At 40.5% G+C, this 10,885-nt stretch overlaps 1 protein-coding gene across 1 annotated transcript in view; it reads right to left on the reverse strand.

Moving 5' to 3' along the window:
* The window catches only part of SAMD3 (sterile alpha motif domain containing 3), a 44,731-nt gene that overhangs the window by 26,536 nt on the left and 7,310 nt on the right, over nt 1-10,885 (reverse strand). The window lies entirely within an intron of this gene.

Raw genomic sequence — 10,885 nt, forward strand, 5'->3', positions numbered from 1 at the left:
ACAAAGAGAGAGGCCCCAATAACCAAAAAAAAAAAAAAAAAAAAAAAAAAAAAAAAAAAAAGGACACCAGGGAATTTTTAGGGTGATGAAAGCATTCCAAAATGGATTGTGACAATGGCTGCACACCCGCATAAATCTGCTAAAATTAACTGAGCTGTATACTTTAATGGGTGAATTTTATGTTATGAAAATTATACCTCAATAAGGTTTTTTATAAAATTAAATATCAGAACCACTTTAAAACCTTAAAGTTAGTGATTGATCCAGTGTATAAAAAGTAAAATTTCCAAGCAAGTTACCAGAGACAATAGATAGCTTTTAATCCATTTCACTAATAGGACTGATTGATATGGAAGTGAAGTAATAGAGGCAAGCCAAGCAGAAGACAAAGGAAGATTTCCTAAGTTAAGTTAAGCAGGTTAATTTTCTGGTACAAGCACGGAAGCCTTAGTAGTCCAAATAAAATTCAGATGAGCTTTGAAAGGCCAGGTTTCCTCTAGAATTTTAGGTCATATTTTGTAAGAATGCAAGAGGTAAAATGCAACACGGGGAATAAAGAAAAGAGGAGGAAGAACTCTCCTCTCTTTTCATGATAAGCTCTTTCTCCTTTTTTTCCCTCTTTGGCAATAACTGCATCGGCGATGAAAATATGTCCTGGCTAAATGAGCACACCGATAATTTCAACGCTGGCTTCAGTACAGCAACAGGCCGTTCCCAGAAGAAATTTTTGCCTCAGCCCTAATTATTTTCCAGTGTTCCTCTCTCATTTCATTCATTTACTCAACCAATATTTGTTGGGGGTGTGCTAGGTGGCAAATGCTCTTCTACTATCCCTATTTCCTTTCCTATTCTATTCTATTCTGTTCTTTCTTTCTCCCATGATCTCTCCCTTATCTACTTAAACCGAGGGTGTAAAGTAATGGCAAGTTTTGTTTGCTGTATTTTGTGCCTTCCTAAGATTTTTGAAAGGTGCTGCAACTGTGCAGGTGTTAAACTAGGTTTCAGTACAAGATTTTAACATCTATCTCCTTTTCCTCAGGAGTTTCAAGCTAATTTAGCTGCATGACCCCTTTAGACTTGTGAGCTTGCCCTGTCTTATTTAGTACCACATCAATGGATAACTTCCACATTCCAATGCTATAAAATAGGGCTGGAGGCAATTTTTACCTTCTTGTTCTATATATTTTTTCTGTATGTCTTTTCAACATCAGGGTAGGCACTACACAGCATGGTCTTATTTCTGTCAAATATCTAGAATGTAACTAGACACATACAAGCTCTATCAAAGCCAGATATTCCATCTTGCTCCTAATTAGACAAAATCAGGGGCATCAAATTTTCCTTTTCTTTACATTAAAACAATTTAACAAGATATTTGGGGAGTGAATAGAATACAAGCTATGCTAACTAATACAAGTCAAAACTAGTATTTACACTCTAATTTAGGTGCAGACAACTGCAGGCACAATCACTTCCCATCCGTAAAACAATATTTGCACTGGATTTTAAAATCTTTACTGTGAGGTTAAGATTATTCATATCTTTATTTAGGTAGAGTTGGGCAGAACACCCTAGAAGTCAGCTTAAAGTAAGTGCACAGAGCAGAAAAAATTCCCAGACTAAGAGGATGTTGATAGTTCTGTTCCTACCTCAGAACCAGTGCCCTTCAACAAGATACCACCACAGAACAAAGATCTTTAATCCAGTGGATCTCAACCCTGGGTACACAGTACAATCATCTGGAGAGCTTTTACAACATGTTAATGTCTAGGATTGATCCCAGTCTAACTAATCAGAGTCTATTGCACTAAACACTCAGTATGTATGTAGAGTTTATATTTGTAATAAAATGAAACTTACAATAAGGTTAAGCTGACACATATGATCATTAATAGTATTATTACTGCAGTATGTGCTAATTAAAAAAAATTATGAGGTGGAGGTTCCCATGAAAAAGCTCATTGACTGAATGGAGTCAAGAAGGCATACTAGGAGGACGTGGAATTCGTGTCTCCTCACAACTAGAGCACCTACCAGGCACCAGTGGGGGACCACAGACACCTAAGGAGACGGGAGGAACCCCCAGCGACCGGGTAGGATGTGGGGCGTGGGGGGAGTGCAGGGGGAAGAGACGTGGAGGCGGGATTGGACTGGCGCCCCTGAGGGGCAGCTGGTGGAGGGGAAGGGATCCCATGACCGCAGGGGGAAACTGGGAAAGCACTGGGAGGGCAGAGGATCAAAAGGGAGCATGGCCAGCTTTCCCCTGCCCACTTGGACCCCCAGGAACCTGCTCAGATCCCAAGCCTGATCCTCTGCCCATCTAGACTCCCTCCAGCCGCATGGGTCCTGAGGGAATGGGAGGGAGGGAAGGGGGAGCAAAAGTAAAGGCCGGACCTCCGGGACTGGCACCCTGAGGGGTGGCTGGGGGAGGGGAGGAGTTCCTACACCCAGCGGGACCCACCCATGGTTAGGGGTCCAGAGTCGACAGGGGACACCCTGGCGGAGACTATGGAGGAGGTGTGTGAAGGAATGGAAAGGAACGGGGCCAGCCCTTTCCCTGTCCACTTAGGCACCGGGGAGCCTGTTGGGCCTAAACCCCACCCACACACCCTCACCCAGAGCCCTACCTCCAGACTCAGAGCTCCACACTCCGGAGGCCCTCCTTTCCATGTGCTGCCTCTTCCCTCCCATTCTGAGCAGGTCCTAAGGAGAGGCCCGGCCCCACACCCAAATGTCACCCCCCACCTTAAATCCCACCCCCTGCTTAAATTCCCCACCCATAGCCAAGGTTTTATTTTTTCTTTTTTTTTTTCTTCTTTTAGACTGGGGTTCTGTTTTACCTTGTTGATTCATTGTTGTTGATACTTTTATATTTTTATTTTTCCTAATAAATCTTATTTTTCTAATTTTATTTTATTCTTTTTACTTTGTTAGTGATCTCCCCTTTTGGCTTGTTCCCCACCCCCCCACACACACCTTTTTTATTTTTATTTTTTCCTTTTTTCTATTGTGGTTTTATTTTACCTTGTTGCAGTTGTTTCAATTATAGTTTTATTTTTCCTAATATATCTTTTATCTTTCTAACTTTATTATTTTTTTATTCTTTGATATTGTACTGGTCCTTTTTTTCTTTTGTTCTTCCTTCTCTTTTTTTTTTTTTTACCATGCCAGGAAGCTTGCAGGATCTTGGTTCCCAGGCCGGAGGTTGGGCCCGAGCTCCTGTGGTGGGAGCTCCGAGTCCAAACCGCTGGACTAACAGAGAAACTCAGACCCCAGGGAATATCAGTCAGAGTGAGGCCTCACGGAGGTCGTCATCTCAGCACCAAGACCCAGCTCTATCCAACTGCCTGCAAACTACAGTGCTGGACGTCTCAGGCCAAACAACCAGTAAGAAAGGAATACAGTACCACCCATCAAAAAAGAAAAATGAAATGACAAAAAAATTTGTAACAGACAAAGGAGCAAGGTAAAAACCTACAAGACCAAATAAATGAAGACGAAATATGCAACCTACCTGCAAAAGAATTCAGAGTAATGATAATAAAGATGATCCATAATCGTGGAAACAGAATGGAGAAAATACAAGAAACATTTAACAAGGATCTAGAACAACTAAAGAGCAAACAGTGAGGAACAACACAATTACTGAAATTAAAAATACTCTAGAAGGTATCAATAACACAATAACTGCGACAGAAGAATGCATAAGTGAGCTGGAAGATAAAATGTTGGAAACAACTGCCAGGGTGAAGAATAAAGAAAAAAGAATGAAAAGAATTGAGGACAGTCTCAGAGACCACTGGGACAACATTAAACGCACTAACATTCGAATTATGGGGTCCCAGAAGAAGAAGAGAAAAAGAAAGGGTCTGAGAAAATATTTGAAGAGATTATAGTTGAAAACTTCCCTGATATGGGAAAGGAAATAGTCAATCAAGTCCAGGAAGCACAGAGAGTCCCATAAAGGATAAACCCAGAGAGAAACAAGACAAGACACATATTAATCAAACTATCAAAAATTAAATACAAAGAAAAATATTGAAAACAGCAAGGGAAAAACAACAAATAACATACAAGGTAATTCCCCATAAGGTTAAAGCTGATTTTTCAGCAGAAACTCTGCAAGCCAGAAGGGAGTGGCAGGACATATTTAAAGTGATGAAACGTAAAAACCTACAACCAAGATTACTCTACCCAGCAAGGATCTCATTCACATTTGAGGGAGAAATTAAAACCTTTACAGATAAGCCAAAGTTAGGAGAATTCAGCACCACCAAACCAGCTTTACAACAAATGCTAAAGGAACTTATCCAGGCCAGAAACACAAGAGAAGGAAAAGACCTAAAATAACAAACCCAAAACAATTAAGAAAATGGTAATAGGAACATATATATCGAGAATTAACTTAAATGTAAATGGAATAAATGTTCCAACCAAAAGACATAGACTGGCTGAATGGACACAAGAACAAGACCCGTACATATGCTGTCTACAAGAGACCCACTTCAGACCTAGGGACACATACAGACTGAAAGGGAGGGGATGGAAAAAGATATTCCATGCAAATGGAAATCAAAAGAAAGCTGGAGTAGCAATTCTCATATCAGACAAAATAGACTTTAAAGTAAAGACTATTACAAGAGACAAAGAAGGACACTACATAAGGATCAAGGGATCAAGAGGAAGATATAACAATTGGCAGTATTTATGCACCTAACATAGGAGCACCTCAGTACATAAGGCAAATGCTAACAGCCATAAAAGGGGAAACTGACAGTAACACAATAATAGTAGGGGACTTTAACACCCCACTTTCACCAATGGACAGATCATCCGAAATGAAAATAAATAAGGAAACACAAGCTTTAAATAACACATTAAAGAAGATGGACTTAATTGATAATTATACAACATTCCATCCACAATCAACAGAATACACTTTCTTCTCAAGTGTTCATGGAACATTTTCCAGGATAGATCATATCTTGGGTCACAAATCAAGCCCTGGTAAATTTAAGAAAATTGAAATCATATCAATCAACTTTTCCAACCACAACGCTATGAGACTAGATATCAATTAAAGGAAAAAAACTGTAAAAATTACAAATACATGGAGGCTAAACAATATACTACTAAATAACCAAGAGATCACTGAAGAAATCAAAGAGGAAATCAAAAAATACCTAGAAACAAAGGACAATGAAAACACGATGACTGTTTGGGACGTGACTTATGGGATGCAGCAAAAGCAGTTCTAAGAGGGAAGTTTATAACAATACAATCCTACCTCAAGAAACAAGAAACACCTCAAATAAACAACCTAACCTTACACCTAAAGCAATTAGAGAAATAAGAACAAAAAAAGTTAGCAGAAGGAAAGAAATCATAAAGATCAGATCAGAAATAGATGAAAAAGAAATGAAAGAAACAAACTGAAAACTCGTTCTTTGAGACGATAAACAAAATTGATAAACCATTAGCCAGACTTAGCAAAAAAAATGTTTCCCTCAATCTTCTAGGTTCGTCTTAGCCCTCTCCCCAGGTGGATTCTCTTCCCCACTCTCCTGCCTCTTGGGTGGTCTTTCTTGTCTGAATCTCCCATGTGGCCTGGTCCAACACTGGCCCTGTGAGCAGTCATCTTATGTCTTGGCTCCTTATCTGTTTTGATTTCCCTGTGTCATTGTTAAGTGGAACAGTCTGTAACAAAAATGTTGTAGAAAGTTTTAGGAACATTTGAGAGAGATATAAAATATTAAATGTAACATTCTATGACAGATAAACAAAGGCAGACATTAGTTCCATAAACTTGTGTTTTCATACATGAAATTGAAGCATCACATCACTAAGTCCACAAGTTTGAGATATGAAAACTAGTGGGACCCAAATGCAAGAGAGGCAGATCTGGGGATTGGAGTAGAGTCCTCTGTATATAAAAAGCATACCTAGGAATTAGACTGTGGCTGTTGAGAATTACAAAATGATCAAACATCACCGAAAAAAACGTCCCAAAGAAGTTTTCTCAGTTTCTCACCAGGCTTCAGCTGCATCGCATATGGATTCTTTACAGAACAAAGGGCAGAGTTCACATCACACTCAACTGACTCTGGTTGACTTTTGGAGTCGTTATGAATCATGCCTGCTTTCCTAGAATTTAGGTAACAAATGACACCTTTTTCAAGCGGCCCCAGCTTGGAGATAATCTGCTACCTTGAGGGATTGTGATGCTTTTCTAGTCTTGTAAAATGGTATTGCTTTCTGGTCCTCAAGGAAGAAAGGCAAGAGACAAGTGAGGACTTTGCTGTGAAGAACAGCCTTTCTTGCTACCGGTCTGAGTCTTCACATCTAAAGTACCACTACCATCAGCAGTAGTACTCCCACTCCCGGAAGAGAAAGCAGTGACAAATACCATGCTCTCCAGGGACCTAACTGAAAGACTGTGTTCCACAAGCCTACATTCATTTTATTCTTTTCCACACCCAAGCTTGCAGACTTTATACACTGAAAATGGTATATATTGGGAAACCCAGTTTTTATATTATCAACTCTGAAACTAAATGGCATATAACCACAGCAACAACTAAAAGTTTCAGTGTTTTTGGAACATAGAAGAAGAGAAAGGAAGCTAGAGGAGGCTTAGACATTTGTTTAAAGAACTTGCTATCATCTTACCATAGGACAGATAAGGACTTCATCATACATATCTTCAAAAGAGGGACCAAATTTCACCAAACTACAAAGTTAAACAGAAATATTGTTCCTGTGTTCTGATGCCAGTACTCTGAGAATTACCTGCTTTGCTTTACCTAGGCAAGACTTTCCACTGCTAAGGAAACAAAGTAAACAAGAAGTTCTGAAAAGCCCAATAAAGAGATACATGCCAATGAGCAGGGTGAGACGCCATCTCTGAAAATAGTGAACAATGTCACTGCAAGACATGCAAGGACCATGAAGGAAATGCTGCTTTCTTGCTGCAACTGATGGTAACGACCACTACTTCAGAACACGTTTGCTCCACATTCTCAGCATTTTGATGACTGCTTTTAATTTATGTTTTACAGCTCTGGGCTATCACAGCTGCTATTTAATCTATGAGACTTCCAGAAGAATTTAGTTTCTGAAAGGCATGTGTGAACACATAATCAGGCATAAAGTAGAGGTAAAGATGTGGATGGCATCAGGCACTCTGCTGTGGCACAAACAGGCATCTCTCAAATCCTCCCGGTCCTTGCTTGCCAGTGTGAGATTCAGGACCCCAGGAACTTTTGGGGCCCTGACTAATCAAGCAAAGAAGCATAAAATACATAAATCTTTTATTTCTTCCTATTCCCCAATTCTTCTTGGTATTGAGAGATGGACAAAGACCCAGAAACTTCTGGCCTTTACCCTCAATATTTACACTTATTAGCATGACAGTCACAAAAACAGATCTCATGGAGCTATCACGTCTGAGTCCCTCTTTCTTTTTAATTCCTCATTCATACAAAAGAAAAAGTAATGAGACACTACCTACACAATTGTTGCAAAATGGTTGAGTACTACTATTTTGTAGTTCAGAATTATCAAAATCTGGTAGTTCAGGGTTGAATGGATCTAGGGCAGCTTTTTAATTAATCCACCTGTGTACTACTAGATTTTGAATCCTGACCTCACAGTGAACAGCACATATCCTCAGAGTATCTTCTAAACGGAGATGGAGGTGTAAAATTCACTTCTCAAATCTGGCCCAGAGTGCTGGTTTTATGTGCCTCATGGAAAAAAAAAAAAGACTGACAGTCTTCTCCTAACTGTGTGTCACCTAGGCTGTAGCTTGCCAGTTCCTCCACTATGTAGCATCATAAAAATAAAAGTTTCCTATTTGTAAGGATTCAAGTAACTTGATTTATACCAGATTACCATTAAACTGGGTGGCTTAAACCATAAACATTAATTTCCCACAGTTATGGAGGCTGGATGCTCCAGATGAGGGTGACAGCAAAGTTGGGTTCTTGGTGAATGCCCTCTTCCAGGTTTACAGAAGGCTGTCTTCTTGCTGTGTCCTCATGTGCCAGAAAGAGAGCTAGCTAGCTTTTCGGCCTCTTCTTATAATGACACTAATCCCATCCATGAGGGGTTCACTTTCATGACCTAATTACCTCCCGGAAGTCCTCTCCCTCCAAATACCATCATGTTGGGATTAGGGTTTCAACATATGGATTTTGGAGGGACACAAGCATCCAGTCTATTGTACACCTCCAGAAATGACTTGCTACTACTACACAGGGTAGTCCTAGGACAGCTTGGCATTTCTTAGGGGGTCTGTTAGAAATGCTGAATCTTGAGGCCCACCCCGACCTACTAAATTAGAATCTGCATTTTAATAAGATTCCTGGGTGGCCTTTAATTACCTTTGAGTTTGAGGAACACTGGTCTAGGGCCCTGCTACATTTTGTTTAAGTCCTCCAGGAGAATCTAATGTACACTCACGGTTAAAAAGCACAGTCTTGTCCATTGACACAGCACAGAGGTTCCTTACCTCCCTAACAGCACCTCTCATCATTCCCAGAAAGTCCATTTCCTCTGCCTCTGTCTCTCACATTCTAAAAATACTTATTCCAAATAGAATGCCCTATTCCGTTTCAGGTGCCTGTACCTTTGCACATGCTGTTTGCTTTGCTGTGAATATCCTTTTCTTATCTTGCTCCATCTTCCTTCAGATGAAATTCTAATCATGTTTCAAAATCCTCCCTCAGTTTTTGTGCAGACTTCCCCCAGGGGCCTTCTCCGTACTCACTTCCCTGAAAGTCTTATTTATCCTTCTGTGCTTTTTCTGTACCCTGTGCATATCTATTTCTGCATCTCTTTCTCAATATTGCAGTTATTAACTTATGTATCTTTCTTGTCAGACTCTGAGTACCCCTAGGCAAGGACAAAATTGCCCCCGCTTCACCCACTGTCTATATAATATCTAGCTCATGGGATATATTTAGTAACTTTGGGACTGAACGAAAGGGAAAAAGAGACTAGAAATCCAGCTTATTTTGATCTCTCCAAAGACGTCCCATTAGATTTAATGGGAATGGGCAGGAGTCAGAGAGTTATTTATCAGTCATGTCAGCCCAACTGTCCCTGATTTTGTAATTCCTGTTTGGCTGGGTCCACAGATATCTTCCACTGAAGGAAATTTCGGTTCTAGCTCATTTCATTTGGGTCTCTGCTCAAGCATTACTTAGTCAAAGTTGAAGGACTTAACTGAAAACCCCGTCTGAAATAGAATCCTCCTGTAGCTAACACACACATATGCACATACACACGCTGATCACTCTCTATTCCCCCTTTTTTTCTTGGCATTATCGGCCTTCATAGCACTTAAACATATTTACAATGTAATATCATATGTATTTGTTATTCCCCCCACCATTAGAACGTGAACTCTGTGAGCTGGGAGGCTTGGTCTGCTCCGCTCACCCCTGTACCCTCTGTGTCTACCAGTGCCTGACACAGAGTAAGCACTCAGTAAGTATCTACTATGGAATGAATGAATGAATCCTGACTTAAGTAAGACAGCTTTAAGTCAGTATTTCCTAAGGTGTTTTCTGTAATGCTAATAGTTGTTACACAAAGGAAGAATTCTGGGCCAGACAGAGTGAAAGGTGTTTTCTTACTATAGGACTCCTCATAGCATTTACTATGTTAATGTACGCTGGGAATCTCCAATCAAGGACTAGAGTTACAATATAACACTTCCAAACACACAACCGTAGGTATGGGGTGTTCTATACAACTGTGGGGTAGGAGATGTGGGATCCTGCACTTCACTCTGAGGGATTCTTGTTGTTTCGCTGACCTGGGATTCAGCATCTAAATGTGACAATTTATCACCTATGTTGTCTTTGGTGCAATTCACTGAACCTCCCTTTGTTACAACGTGCTGGATAAGATGTGCTGCTCCTTATCTGAGCTGTGTGTGTGGCAGTGACTACAAGCAATACATTAAGTGCGGACCCACTGACACTTTCCCTCCTGAGCGTAGGCGGGTGGGTAAGATCTTATAGCAGTAGCCAGACCCAGAAAAAAATCATCGTTAAAATAATTTCTAAATATGAGTGAAACTGAATAATTTATAATTACACCCAAAGGCTGAAGCAAAATATCTGCATGCATATATTTAAAGTTCAAGCCAAGTGTTTTTAAAGTGACATTTAGGAAACCTCTACCTGTTTATCTGATTTCATGCCTTACAAGGTACTAAAAGGGAAGCAAACAGTTTCAAATAGTGTAGAGGAAAAACGAAGAATAGCATGGAAAGAAAGTCTTTCTAAAGGATCGCCAACACATGTTGAGGATGGGACCTTATAAGCCTTCCATCAAGAAAGGGCATTTAAGCAATTCGGTAAAGACCACGGGATCACCTATCACCAAAGAAAACGGCACTGTGTCACAGCACCCTAGTGTTTCCTTGGGACTTGGAATTCATCCACTAGGACACACACATCTTTTCAAGGGCCAAAGTCACGTGAATGTCCTGCCTCTAGACCCTTCTTTGACTTCTTGTCTGCAAATAATCTGGATGGAAAACACACGTTCATTTTAGGGAACTTGGGAAAAAATATCACGAGAATGATGACAGCCACCTTGTATGGTGTGATAACAGCTGCCAGGCACCTTAATTGTCATCTCACGAGCAGGTGGGTGTCCCCATCACACATTGTTCAGAGACCACCTGGAGAAAAGTGAAGAGTTGGGATTCCCACCCAGGTGTGTGAGACCCCAAAGCTGGCACTTGGTCCACCATCCCTCCCTGCCTCGTGAAAGCAGTAGCCAACCATCAGCTTTCTAGCCTGTTATGTGCGAGTGGCGCATAAACTCCTGGAGTTTAATTCTGTTAAAAAAATTAGCATATTCAGCA

Source organism: Lipotes vexillifer, unplaced genomic scaffold (genome assembly GCF_000442215.2).
Source record: "Lipotes vexillifer unplaced genomic scaffold, Lipotes_vexillifer_v1.1 scaffold537, whole genome shotgun sequence".
Taxonomy (NCBI): domain Eukaryota; kingdom Metazoa; phylum Chordata; class Mammalia; order Artiodactyla; family Lipotidae; genus Lipotes; species Lipotes vexillifer.